Source organism: Opisthocomus hoazin, chromosome 5 (assembly GCF_030867145.1).
Source record: "Opisthocomus hoazin isolate bOpiHoa1 chromosome 5, bOpiHoa1.hap1, whole genome shotgun sequence".
In the NCBI taxonomy this organism is placed as follows: Eukaryota; Metazoa; Chordata; class Aves; order Opisthocomiformes; family Opisthocomidae; genus Opisthocomus; species Opisthocomus hoazin.
The window spans coordinates 35,913,749-35,928,997 of record NC_134418.1 but is presented as its reverse complement, the minus strand read 5'-3'; positions in this window follow the sequence as shown (position 1 = coordinate 35,928,997).

The following is a 15,249-nucleotide window of genomic DNA, read 5'->3' as shown; positions in this document are numbered from 1 at the left end:
GAGATTTCAGAGAAAAGAATAACACTCACATTTTTAGAGCAGCTAAAGGAAATTTTTTTAAGTGTAATAGATAAAATGCTTCATGAATGTTGACTTACTGAACAATTTAGAAATTCAACACGGAACGTTATCTGCAGCTGTGGCAAAAATGTATCACGAAAAGGCTTACATTTTACAGAGACATGTCTATTATGAAAAATTAAGAATTTATGTTAATATTACAATGCAATATTAAGCCAGGCATATATTAAAACTTAGGGACAGCGTGAAAGTTTAAAAATTTCCATTGTGAATTTTGGAAAACATAAACATCTACCCCAGATGCAAGTTTTTCTCAAGAGTACACATAATAATACAAGGTGTGAGTAAACTTTCTAAATAAAATTCTCAATTTGTTTTGGATAGTGACATCCTTGGAGGAAAGAAAGAATTTAATTTAAAACTTATACAGCATTGCTATCCATAAACTTGTCCAAGCAAAACAAGTCATAAATCAAATCGGTTTCATTTATTAACTCTTACAAAATGTGTGGCAAACGTACACAAAAAAAAAAAAATCTTGCAAAACAAAACATTATAGCTAGAGCTGAATGAAATTTCTTGATGAACACAAAACTAATTGAAAAATGAAGTCTAGGACATACTAAAACCCTTTACAAACTCGGATCAACTTCAGTGAGTAGCTTTGTTCCTGAAACAGGGTAAGTGAACTGCTTTGCTTTGAAGTAGAAATAAGTAAATAAATAAAAGTTTTGATTTCTTAAACCATCATTACCATTTTGAAAAAGAACTTAAATTTTTAAAAGTGTAGATCTCTTGAAAAAAAAATGGAAATTCAGTCCTTTTGTACACACAAAGACAAAACAACACGTTTTTTCCCCAAAGGAAACAAGCATTGTCTTTAGAACATAAACATTTTAATTAATTGTAATGTTTTTTTAATTTCACTGCCCAGTTCACCTAACCTCCCTGCTATCCGTACATTCCCACACACTCCCATGCCCTCAAAACAAGGACGTGTCTTCCTTCTAGCTTGACCCCTCCTGTTCTTTCTGATGACCATCACATCACATGAAAAATTCCTTACCCATGCCTCTTCTAACACTGTTGTACTCTATAGGAGAACTTGTAAAGATTCATCAGCTATACCATTAAGCAAGAAGTGCAAACCTGCCATTATTCAATAACTTAGACAGCTGTTTCTTTCTCCTTTACTTACGCTTTTGGGGTCCTAAACACACACAGATATAATCTTGACTCTTGTTTAACTTTGGAAAAAAATCTATCCTACATAAAAATCCATTTAGTGCAAATCATCCTAGTGAATCTCCATGGACATAATATGGCTCTTTGTTATGATTTAATCCATTATCATAAGTTGGAAAAAATTAGATTTCTGTGCCAGTTGCGTCAGTGTTTTGAACATCTGGATAACAATAAATAGAAAATTAATTCATTAAGAACTTTTATCTAGGTGGTATATAAAGGCAATCTGGCCATACATTTACCTGCAATAAATAGCACACTTGTTCCATTTTATTTCCCATTTGACAATCACTTTAAAAATTTCAGTTGACTGTTCCTGTAATTAGTAACCACTCTGTAATAAAACATGTAATTCTGGGAAGAATATGTGATAATAATATTTAATAATTTAATTGTGTTCCTGTCTTAAATGCAAACAGGCCTTTGTGTTAAGCATGGACCACCTGACAAATTTCCACAATACATCAGATATATCACAATGCACTTTGGAAAACTGCCAAGTGGTGATGCATTACAACTTCAAAATTAAAAAGTCAATTAATCCAGAAAATGTGACTGCAGAACAAATCTTCTATATGTGGACATTAGGACCTGTCTAGCTCAAAGAGACCTTAGAACCAAGTTGCTTGCAGTCAAGAGTCCGTGCACCTCTCTTTTGGAGATGGATGCCTTTTAGTCCTTGCAATTTGTTAATGTATACAACTATAGAAATTAATTAAAACACACAAAGAGATTTTTTTGAATTATCAATTACATAAGAGGAAGGTGTTAATAGTTAGCTGTGATTTAGTTTCAATGGTTTCTTAAGAAATTACAACTCATTAGGAAAGCTGTAATTGCTATCAGATGAAGTAAATTTAGAAAGTATAGAATCTGGCTTGATTTTTCTTAAAGACCAAGAATGGAATGCTATTATTTTTATTCACAAGCATGATATTGGTCTGTGAAAATTACTCTTTCAAAGTCAAACCCTTTAGTTAGTTTAGTGTTTAGTGCTGGAAGATGATCACACTTCAGCACGAGCATAGCAAAAATTTGAACTTTTTATTAAAAAAAGTTCATACCCAAGTTATTCTCAGATAATGTCTGCATGGTAACACTGAACTGGTAATAGGCTATAGATTGTTCACCATTAAAAATAGTCCTTGAATCCAACACTGCACAATGTTTGAAATAATGTAGTTATGCTGAAGAGAACAGACTGATAAGAAAATAAGGAGTGATGAGATTTTTGACTGAGAATATACTGCATTTGTGAAGTACAGGACAAGGGAAAGGGAAAAAAAAGAAAGAAAATAATGTCAAGAGTCCTATTACAGCAGAGCAAATAGGAGAAAAAAGGAAAATGCATTGGAAAATCTTCAGCTACAGAAAAGTGACATATCTCCACGGGGCTCACATGAATGTACTACTTTTTATATTCTTAGATATGACAAATTAGTTGTTAGGAGACACAGGAAGGAAAAGCATTTAGACACTCATGATCAAGATAAAGAGTATAAAAAAGAGCTCAAGAATAGAAGACTCACTGAGGGAGAATAAGACATCTAAAAAATGAACCAGCTGCCACACAAAGAGCTATTCACACACTGCAAGCTTCAACATCATGTTTGGACCAAAAAAATAAGAAAAGTAGTTCTATATTACTCAGTGGGCACTTGCAAGTCCCTCTTTTCACATTAAGGCCAGGGCAAATTCCCAGACATCTGGAGTCAGGGGGACACTTCTGCACAGCTGAACACTAAAGTGAAGCCCGGGGCCATCTCCTGCCAGGACAGAAGCGAGGGATGCCAAGTCAGTCTGGGGCCAGTGTGCAAGAGAAGTCTGCTGCTGAGGGTTACCTCATGTTACCAATACCCTGAGTAAAAATTTGGGGGTTTTGGAAGGAACAGATAAGGAACATGGCTGGGAGGAGGACTGGGGCTTTACTCTGTTCTTTGCTTGAGGGTCACAAAGGTCTGTCAAAAGAAGCGAGCTGAAAACCTGGCACATCACTTAAGACAGGGTAAGTGGCTAAATGGGGTTTTAGTCCACAAGTAAGATGTACTAAGATGACAAAACTGGTACTGGTGAGATCTCTGAGAAATGAGTACGAATAGGCTGTCATCGTCTTCACCAAGACAGTGCTGTTTCCGTAAACATCTCACAACAGGCTCCTTCAGAGCGAACAGTCTTTGCAGTTTTCAGTCACCAGTGTCTCTGAACAGGGAAGCCTGTGTATGCAGATCTGACTACACTCACGTGCACGTAACCAGCCAACTGTTTAAATAAGTGTTTTGCTCAGACATGTTGCAGATCTACACATATTTTTAGATGTTTACAATATGCAAGCCTAACTCTGACAATCCCGCCCTTTCACACCAAGCAGTTTAGTATGTCTCTTTTCACCCTCCTCCCCCGTGCCTCAGACCTACATGAAAGCAGAGGCAATATTCGGAACTAAGCTCACTAAAAATGATTTGGTTCATTGCTGCAGTGCAAGCATATGTAAAAATACCATGCTGTTGCCTTGTGATAGCAACACAGCATGTCCCTAGAGGTTAATTTTAGTGTATTTACTCTTTCAGAGCACCACGTCTTCTAGTAAATGGGCAACGGATGATGCAGTTCTGGTCTCATCACAACATGTGTAACATCTGGGAGAACTGCCACTTGTCAAGCCAACCAGCACTCTGCTGACAAAGTGAGCATTATACTGAAATGCCATTCCTCAGCTGTTTGCAGAATTAATTTCCCTGTAGAATTTTCTAATTAGTTGGCTCTTTCCAGCCCGTTCCCCACAGAGGAAGCAAAAGGCTAGCACCTGCTCCTAAAGCTCTGGCTGGGAAAAAAAAAAATAATTAAATTTAAGGATGACATATACAGTAAGTATTTAGGCACTAGAAAGTCTTCTATCCACGCAGCTGTGGGGATGAAGTAACTCTGAAAGCTTAATGGAGATTCTTCTGTGGGGAAGAATTTCCAGTGGCTCACATTCCAGACAGTTAACCACATTACCAAGAGGAAGAAAAAGGGATTTGTTCAAGCATTAAGAACTCTCTTTAAAAAAAAAAAAAAAAGAAAAAAGAAAAAGAAAAACAAAGAGAAGAAGAAAAAAACCCCAAACTGATCTGTAGAAAAGACAGACAGATGAATCCAGAGCTGAGGACGATTCTACATGTAGGTCATTCAATCACCTATGGGTTATTTTTGATCATTCTCTTTTTCTACAATTTCAAATTAAATCCATTCTTCTGTTGGAATGCAGTGTGTGATATTATCTTAGAAGTAATAACTCACACAACAGAGTTTGTCCCTAACTAAAGTGAGTCATTGGAACAAACGAAATAACCTGGTTATTTCTTTGAATTTACATGTGGTGGGTCACTGTACAGGAAGCGTACATGAGAGTTATTTCATGGAAAATATAAATAAGAACAAAACAAGTACAAGAAAAGCAGTTTTCATTTCTAACTACACTGGCACTTTCCCAAAATAATTTTAAATACTGAATACGAAGGAAGATGATGGTCTGCTAAGGGTAGAATACAAGAGGAAAAAAAGCTGCTTTACTATGGATATTAGAATAAGCCACAATCGCTTCAATAAACAGTTTTCACTGTCTCTGCGGTGACTTTACAAAATGGTAGACCTTACAAAGAACTAGAGGTTTAGAATAAGATTATAGACATCACCTAACTAAACTGGTGTGTGTTTTGATCAGTAGAACATGTGAATTAGGCCCAGAGATGAGCAAAAGTTAATCATTACTAAGTTAGATGGGTTTTTAATTGTACAGCATTGTCTAATTTTTCTGTCATTCCAAAGCTTCCTGAAAGTTGTTTTGTGACAGAATCAATGCGTGTGTGTTAATGCATGTATGTATTTGGAGCAGGCGTATGTATGGTTACAAGAGTTTTTAGTTAGTAACATAATGATTTCATGCATCAAGACACAGTACTACATTTTTATAAACTCATAGTTCTACAGCACAGTTTTAGATTAACAAATGCAACAGGGAGTGTAGGTAGAAGTAGAGGTTCTGTTAGACCAGAGGAAAAAAGAGGTAATGTTGCCTGCCTGGGAGTAATGCCCAGACCTTGCTCCCCACTCTAAGACAATTATGAAATAAAAGTAATGAAATCAAAAGTGGAGGTGTAAGACAGGGCTATTCCTCCTTCTCACTGGCAATGTTTTGTAGTATTCTCTGGTATACTGTTTGTCTGTGGAAAACTAGTGTATGAGTGGCATTTATCCTTGTCATATGAGGTGGCGGTAACATGTTCATTTCAAATGTCTACAATTACGTCAAGCGGACTTCCCCCCAAAGCCTACATTGAAGAGGATGGTTTCAAACTTCAGAAAACCAAAGTAAACAATGCTTATTTATATTCCTCGGAAGTGATGCAGCTAAATTCATCTGCAGCTTTGAAAATAGCCCATTATCTGCACCTGCTCTCTTTTTATTTCTCTTCTTTTTTTTTGGCGGGGTGGGGCAATATTTCCGCTTCCATAGCAAATGCCTGGCTTTTTAAGGTTGCCTAGAATATTTTATTTCACTACTATCTAGGCATTTCAAATTAAAAAACCAAAAATTATAATCCTTTATCCCATTATTTCCTCTTTTGAAATTAAAAGTAAATAGTGAATGGAGAGCTTGTACTTGGAAAGAAGAATGAGCGATAACTCAGAGAGAAATGTAACATAAAACAGTAAATCTGTTTTCCACAAATAATGATCTAAATTCATCAGTTTTAGAGGTTTCTGCTTATTTTTGACATTAACAAAAATTACAGTATAATTTCTTAAAAGGAAAACAGTTCACTGAAATAATTTTTAATTACTTCTAATTTGGGTGTAGACTTTCCATAAAAATAAGCATTTATAAGCTGCAACAGGCAGCTCTTCTCCAGAAGACCCCTACCCTCTTTCACAGAATGGAGTTAAATTTAATTTACCTGTGCCTCATTTAAATAGGCTTTTTTTTTTGCTTCACAGGTAAGGTGATAGTGAATTACAATTTGAGTATAAAAAGACATATTGTTCTCAGACGATTAGAGTTCATAATAATTCTAGCTAAATCTGAAGTAAGAAAATAAACTAAGAAAACCTTGGCCTGTTTGAGGAAAAAATCTTTGCTTATTTACTAAACAATAACATTAAAAAGATATTTAAACTAAATATAGTTGTGTCAGAGACCTTTAAAAGCATGCTTTGGGATTTTATAATGGTTGTGTTCTATTTTGGTTTTGATTAGCTTTGACTAGTTTATCTGTAAATCTAAAACACATGAAGAAAAAAACTCCATAGAATAATTCTGCATTATAGTGCAGCTGATTCAGCCCTTCTTTCTCTCACTTAGGAAGAAAAGCAATAAAGTCAAATCCTGTACCTTCCCAAAAATTTAGAAATATACTGCATGAATTGCTGAAGATAAACATTTCATTCAAACACTAAAATACTAATTCAAGAACCATCTTTTACTGACAGCTATTTTAATGCCACTATTTATTGGTGCTATCTGCTTTTTAGGACAGCAAAATCTCACCCCTGCTAAAAGGGAAGGGCAGAAAAATACTGTCTTGGCTGTAACTTTGACAAATATCTTATAGTGGTGAGCACAGTGTAAGAATCCAAATGTAACTTGTACGGTTTGATGTCAGTTGGATGACATCTTTCAAAAGCCTGGGGTTACTGCTCCCTTTCCCTTCTTCCACCTTCAGATTTTCTCTGCTGGTTCCAGCAGCAACCCCCAGACATATAGCGAGTCCTTCTCACTCTTGTTCTTTCTTGCTTGCCTCCTCTTTTTTCAATCACCTGTTTCTCTATTCAGATGACTCGTACTGTTTTCCCTGAACATACTCATCTGGGCTAATGTTGTTAAACAAATGGCATGTGGCCAGATCCCGAGTTCCTGTGCAGACTCATTGACCACCTCTATTTACAACGTAAGACACAGCAGCCTGAGAGAAGCTAACAGGTTGCAACATGCATATTAATATCACTTTACTTTTTCACATCCTTACCTCTTACAGCAAATTTATGTAGCTCAGGATATGAACTGCAAATGAGAGATGAGGAACTGGTTAGTGCTTATCAGGAATGATGGAATTTGAGATTCTGAGATGAAGGGGGCTTGTTAGTTTTTTGTTTTGTTTTTTTAATGAGAGGACTGACTGATATTTATCAGTTGACCCCTGTTTCAGGTAATAGAGCAGTTGGCAGGGAGCTATTCGTACTGATTACATTGAGTGAGCTGATATTCAGATTAACTTCTGATTTCCCCGGTATTATTTGTACAAGCTCTTTATTGCTGTGGATAATTCTCCACTTCCTGGCTTAGGAAGTGGAACCGTGTCCTCCTGGAGCACCGCTACCAGCTCACCAGATTTTATTATGTGAGACGACATGATGGTCGTAGATTAACCCAATCTCTTCTTATTTTTCAGTAGTAAAATTAGACTTCTGTGAAATTTGCTTTCTTCTAACCAAACAGGAGTAATGCACAACTTGATCATCTAAGAAAGATTTATGGTACTGAGACCAATCAGGATATTACTTTTAACCAATATGTCAGTGGCTAAGGCAACTGCTGTCTTCTTTCAGGAATTGAATGTTCATGCAACTAAAGTGGCTTTCAACCCTTACATGTGCTGAGACTCCCCCAAACTCTTCTGCTGTGGCTGGAAGGAGTTACGATATTCTTTCCTTCTCTCTCCATTGCTAAGCTCATGGCCTGCAATATCTTTGGGTTTCTTTCCTCTTTCACAGCTGGTTATTTGTCTCTGTTTTGTCTCACTTGTCTGCCACAAAAGATCCTTGAAGTGATCCATCAGAGGAGCAGATGCACAACCAGTTTCCCAAAAGTTCCCTTATTGCATCTACAAGCCTAAGCTCAACAGACCCTGCAATGACAGGTGAGAGTTTGGGTAGAGCATGTAAGGAGTTATCACATATGTACATTAGCACTTCTACTACAGCAGCAAACACATTTTCATTGACATTTCCTTTTCCACCCTGGCTATTAAACCTCATATTTCACATATCTGTATAGAAGACCAGGTTTGGTTTCCATGAATGGGCTGCCTTATGGGTTTTTTTATGTTATTCAATCTCCTACAGGCTTTTATCCAAACCAAGCAACTAAAATAAAACATGGCTTCCTTCCCTGAGATGGTTTTATAGCCCAGCTCTCTAACTTTGTCCCCTACCACAAACATGCAACACAATTGTGCAACAGCCAAAGAAGGAATGGTGAGATCAGAGCCACGACTGCAGACATCCTGACATGGGGATCTGGCAGATATTCAACACAAACACAATTAGAGGACTTAGCCTTGCGTGAAGTATTTGCTTTCTTGATAGTCACCAGCCTTAACCTCTAGGAATGCTTACGAATCAGATAGTGTTCCTTGAGGAGGGCGAGCCTTGTCAAGCTCCTCTGTCTTGCTTTAGCCAACACAGATATAAAGAAGAAAGAAATTCCACCGCATCGTACAACTTCTCCAAGAGAAAGCATTTCAAAGGAGAGAAGAGTTGTGGTCTCAAAATCCCCGCCAAGGATTCAAGAACCAAAGATCACATGGTACTTGCTCCTCTTCCCCTCCATCAGCAGGAATAAATAACACCACAGAGACAAACTTTGAAATTCATACCGAATGTGAAAGTAGGGGGCTTCCTGAGTCCTGCTCGTTGGCTTTGCATTACATACAGTAGGCTTCTCTGGCAGCGGTGATACCACAGAACGATGACAGGACTTTGCATGTCTTGGAAGACTCATTGGGTGTGTGTATCTGCATAGCTCTTTGTGAGTTAGGTACAAAAAAGTTTCATGATTTTAGAATATGTGGCCTAGTGTACACGGTTGTTATACAGCTTCCAAATTCTAAAGCGTGACCACCCAAGTATGTTGGTAGATTTATTCCTATTAGTGGTAAATCCTGGGCTTTTCACAGGGGCAACAAAATCTTAAAAATGGCAATAACAGCTGACCTTATACAAAATACCTGCTAGCAAATAAGTCAAATGTCCATCTGGGACAGCAGTTACAAAGGGAAATTCTTGTTCTAAAATGCCCAAGGGTTTAAATTATTCTCATCTCAAGCTGCATTGGTGACACAAAAGAACTGGACAAAAGAAGTACCCATCAGTGTAACCTCAGGACTGTAACACAGCAGTACTGAGGGGAAGGTTACTTCATCAGATTTCCAGCTGTTGCAATGCAAAATGCCATGGCTACCACAGGCACTGCAATTTACAGACAGACTTAATGAAGCAAATTAGCCAGCCTCAGCAGAGCACCACGCTAAGGCTATACTACTGCTGGTACCCTGTGCAACTTATTCAGTTCATCTTAGGTATCTCTATATAGCAGACTTGCCCCACAGAAAAAAATTGCAGAGTCCAGCTAAGTGATATAACATAAAGCAAAATAACAATAAAAGAAAAGGATAATGATAGCTCCAAGTCAGAAATGCTGATCTGAACTTAGAAGTGATGAACTGTGTGACCTGCCCCAGCAAACCCACCACCTCAGTGTATCGGCACTTATTCAAGTAACTTTCAAATTGCACCTTTAAGCAGCAGCTTAACAGCTGTAGGAAGAACAGTTGTGCAGTGTAGCTGCCTTCCCAAGTGACCAGATGCACTTCTCCATTGTTAGTAACTTTCACAAATAACAACAATTTGAAAAACAGTAGAGGATGCCAAAATATCAGATACATGAAACCTGTTAGAATGAGACACTCCCAAAAATATTTCTAACACTACATAATTTCCCCCCACCTCCCCAAATATCCAGGGAAAATTTTTGCATGGTACCAGAAAAATAACAATAATGCCTGAGATGGATATAAATGGTCACAGAGCTCCAAGTAAAGGAGCTGATTTATGTTATTAAGGTGCATGTGAAACAACCAGGCTACACTCAAGGGACAAACTACCTGAGAGTGGTACTAAACTACTGGTATTAAAACATTTCCACTAAGCAAGAAAATACAGCAAATTAAACTTATTTCTAGAGTAGCTCTGTTGACATCTGCAGACCTACCCAAGCCAGGCATTCATCTCAAAATAAAAAACTGGGAACCAACTACGAAAGGTTTCTGGTCTTGACTTTTTGTAACTCCACTAAAGCAGCACAATATAAATCTGCAACTCTGTATCCGGGCAATAATTGAAATACATCAAGAAAATGCTTGCAGTCATTCCAGATGGAAAAAAATAAGGGGAGAGAGAGATATTTCAAAATCTATCAGTGCTTATAAACAAGGATGTTACTTTCCCCTTTCTTATCCAGATCCGCCCCTAATTGAAAGGATCAGTATCTAAAGCAACTGGTGCTGCCCTGCACATGAATCCCCTTTGCACCTCTTCCTTCTTATTTCTTCAGTGGTTTTATTAACATTAGTGACTTATCTAAGTATTAGAATGCTTGGCTGCTTGGAGGCTTATCAACGACAAACTTTATGAGCTGTTTAGTGATGGAAACAGGAGGAGTTGGAGCTCTCCCCCCACAGCTCCCTCGATATGGAAGTCTTCAAGAAGCTGTGGAATGTGCTCTCTGGTATTTTTGGTATCTTTAAAGTGTCAAGAGTGCAGAATTTCTCTTGTCAGTTGTCACAGTGTGACTCACAATTAGAGCCATCTGCTCTGCATTCACCTCCCCAGGGGCACTGCTCGTTTTTCACCAGCTTCCTGTTGTTGACAGCACAGTTCCTCCCTGTATCACTCTCCACCAGCACCCATACTCCTCACAGACATTGCAACAGGCTTAAGCAGATTTCCCTTGGGAAATCCTTTACCCTTGTTTTGCTAATGACTGGGAAAAATACAGACTGTTGAGAAAGCTCTGAAGGCCAAGACTGGGTTTCTGAAGGAACTGAACGAATTCCACTGATTTTTTTTTCAAGAGGACTCCATTGTTTTTAGATCTCTTTCAAAAACCTCTGCATTTCTCTACATTTTTCTTTCAAGCAGCAGAGCAGCTTGAAAAATAAAACATTATTTGTGCTGAGACCTTTTCAATAATTGATGGAAATGGATGACTAATACTATCTAAGTACCAGTCAAATCATTTTTCAAATACTAGAAATTTTCAATAACAGACTTCAGATGGGGAGCACACTGTGTTCCCTTCCCTCTCCACTCAATTAAAAAAAAAGTTGTGCTACAGATTTTTCACACCCAATGCTTAAGCTGAGCAAGGCTGACTACCCCAAGCACAGACCCATGCTCATGCCTGAGTCTGTGCTTGGGTTAATGTCTGGATCATGCAGAAATATCACGTAGGTTGGGTATGGCTAGCTGGCCTGAAGCATAGCTGTATGGTGTAGATCTACCTACAGCATTTTGCCTTTAAACCACTGTTAGTTGCAAGTTTTATTGCTTAGTATCTGACTAAGTAGTTAACTATAAGAGTTGGCCACCTATTATAGAAGCAGCTATCTGAGAGACAATAATCATAGAATCATAGAATGGCTTGGGTTGGAAGGCCCCCCTTGTCTTATCACTACAGGCCCTTGTAAAAAAATCCCTCTCCACCTTTCTTGTAGGCCTCCTTCAGATACTGGAAGACTGTTATGAGGTCTCCCCAGAGCCTTCTCTTCTCCAGGTTGAACAGCCCCAGTTCTCAGCCTTTCCTCACAGGAGAGGTGTTCCAGCCCTCGGATCATTTTTGTGGCCCTCTTCTGAACCAACGGGACCATGATTTTCCTCTGCTGAGAGCTCCAGAGCTGGATGTAGGACTCCAGGTGGGGTCTCACACAAGAGTGGAGTAGAGGGGCAGAATCACCTCCCTCGACCTGCTGGCCACACTTCTTTTGATACAGCCCAGGATACACTTGGCCACCTAGGCTGTGAGTGTACATTGCTGGGTCATGTTGACTTTCTCATCAACTAGTGCCCCCAAGTCCTTCTCCTCCAGGCTGCTCTCAATCCATTCTCCACCCAGCCTGTATTTGTGCTTGGGATTGCCCCGACTCCTGTGCAGGACCTTGCACTTCCTGAGGCTTACACAGGCCCACCTCTCAAGCCTGTCAAGGTCCCTCTGGATGGTATCTCATCCCTCCAGCATGTCAACCACACCACACAGTTTGCTGCCATTTACAAACCTGCTGAGGGTGCACTCAATCCCACTGTCCATGTCACTGACAAAACAGCTCCAGTCCCAGTACAGACCTCTGAGGAACACCACTCATCACTGGTCTCCACTTGGACATCAAGCCATTGACCACAACAATTTGAGTGCGACCATCCAGCCAATTCCTTATCCACTCAGTGGTCCATCCATCAAATCCATCTCTCTCCAATTTCGAGCCAAGGATGTCATGCTTTGTTCAAGTCAGACCTTCTCCTACAGTGGGCGGTTCCTCATTCTCACAGTCCCTGCCTTTGCCTTGTGCAACTTGGGCGGTGTGGCTGGAGCATTCGCTGGTGAAGACTAAGGCAAAAAAGTCTTTGAGTACCTCAGCCTTCTCCATATCTTGCATAACAAAGTCTCCTGTTTCCTTCCACAGAAGGCCCACATTTTCCCTAGTCTTCCTTTTATCACTGATGTACCAACAGAAACTTGTTTATATATGTTTACACTTTCAAGAATTCCTACACTAAGGGCTAAACCCATTTAAGGACTCAGGAGGCTACAGGTGTGGGGACAGAATGCATAATCTTTTAGGTGCCCCTCTTGTGCATAGAGTACGCAAGGATGAAAGCTTAAGCTCCTCAGGCAATGAATGGAGCAAATGAACAGCCATCTCAGAACAGGAATGAAAACGGGCAACTGGTAAGCTGCTACCTCTTCACTGTTTGACCAATAGAATTAACAGAAAAACAGACTTGAGATTCTGCTTTCTCCAGGAACCGAGTTTACCTGAAAAGAGCTCCAATCCTGCAGGAGCATAAGGTCTTAGATATTGTCAGATACTGCAGTCACTCTTCACTGTTGGACCTGGGTTTGGTCATATGCTTCTCTGTTATGTCTATTGCATAAGTAGCAGCCCAAATGAAAATTCAAATATTCAGATAATATAAATGCTCCTTCCACAATGGGTCACAAATTGTATGCACGTAACACTTCTTTCTGAGACTTTGGGGCCGCTTCTGGGCCCTGTTCCTGACTTGACACTGGTGATAACCGCTAATGTCTGTTATGCTTAGAAACTCTGAATAAACCGATAAATCATCTTATTTTGTACCACATCCTAGCAATAAATATTTGTTGCATAACTTCACTGTGATTTGCTGGGATCTATCCAGAACCAGTCTTTGGCTTCTCCCAGGAACAGACTCTCTCTTACATATTCACATCCTTCCAAACATAAGTTTAGCAGACTTCAGAATATGATGCATCTGCATTCATTCAGTCACATCACATCAATATGATGCACAGAAGCCTTTCATTTGCCTTCTAAATAGGGATAGCATAACAGCTGAAATATTTCTCACTGACCCTGGTCTTCAATACAAAATTGAACTTCTCTTCACTGTTTCAACATTCCTTTCACCAGTATTATATTTAAGGTCCACACAATTTGGGCCCTGGATCCACACTGCCTAAATTATTCAAAAAATATGAACCCCCGCCAGTTAAATCAAAAAAATATGTTCTAAAGAAAGATAAAACACATTCTCTGTTTAAAAACACATTTCCAAAAAGCAACTCTAAACTCATCTCATAAAACTGTTATGAAATCCCTAGTTCCTCCAAACCTGAGGAGAACTCTCTGCAGACTAGATTATTAGTTCATGCTTGTTGGGTAATCTAGTAAACCCAGACAGGGAGAAACTGGAAAGAGAAAAATGAAGGATTCTTTCAGTGTTGCCTCAGATTGCTCATCTATTATACAGCCCAGACACGTAACTGTATTGAAGGTTTTCAATGTTCCACAGCTGATTTCTTACTCAAAACCAGCATTTGCTGAAGGCATGAAAACCTGGATTGTAATAGATCTCGGTTTGTAGGATCAGTTGTGGAGCTGCCACTAAAAGGCCTTAAAATGCATTTGCCACTCAATAACTATTGTTCCAATAGACCAATATGCAATCCTGTAGCAAATTCTTTATACAAATTACAAACTCGCTGACTTGGCCACCTCTTAAACGCAAGCCTCTTGGAGTGATGGACTCTGTCTGATAACTGCTAAATTGTACTTCACATTCAGTGCAAGTCAAGGTTGGGTATTTCCCAATATCCTCCCTGTTGAACATTCTTGTTCTTCTTTCCAAGTTTTCCAGTGTGGTAACATCCTCCTCACTTGCCTGGCTGAAGGCTGACTCAAAATGACTGGGGAAGGTATTCTGCTGTTTACGAGGTTAGCATAATTGGATATGACGATCTACTCCTCAAACTTCTTTCTTCTTATTTGTGTTTCTGTTTCTTATTCATTATATCTGTAGCTTCAACCTATTCACTGTAGTAGTGTCCAAGTGCTTTCATTATGGAACCATAGTCAAAGCTACATAGCTAAATAGCTTATTCTTAGCAAATAAAGTTGTGTTTGCACCCTAGGTCATACCTGCCAGAACTTGCGTGTTTTAAAAGTAACATCCAGTCATAAAGACTAGGATGTACTTTGAAATTTATGGAAATACACTCAGTTAATAGTGCTTTGCAGAAGAGCAAAATAGTAATAAGGTTGATTAAAAAAGCAAAATTGTACTGAAGGACTTCTCTTTTCAAACAGAAACTGTTTAATGTATAAAAATAACTGTGACTGAGGGAATCTGGTTTTGCACTGAAATCCTCAAGCATTACATCACAGATAGACCTGAGGCCTTGCATTTTAATAATTAATTTCATAAAAGATCCCAAGAGCAGTAGAAAGGTCACAAGAGCTATTTCAATCCATGGGCAGTTAAGCAGGAGAATGCTTCACTGCCCTTTACCCTCTGAGTGTGCTGCAGGACAGGGGAGTTTGGTGCTAAACGACAAATTGAGTTAGAAATATTTGAGCCATAAACCATAGTAAATCTTTTAGCACTTGAAACACCATGTGACACTCCAAA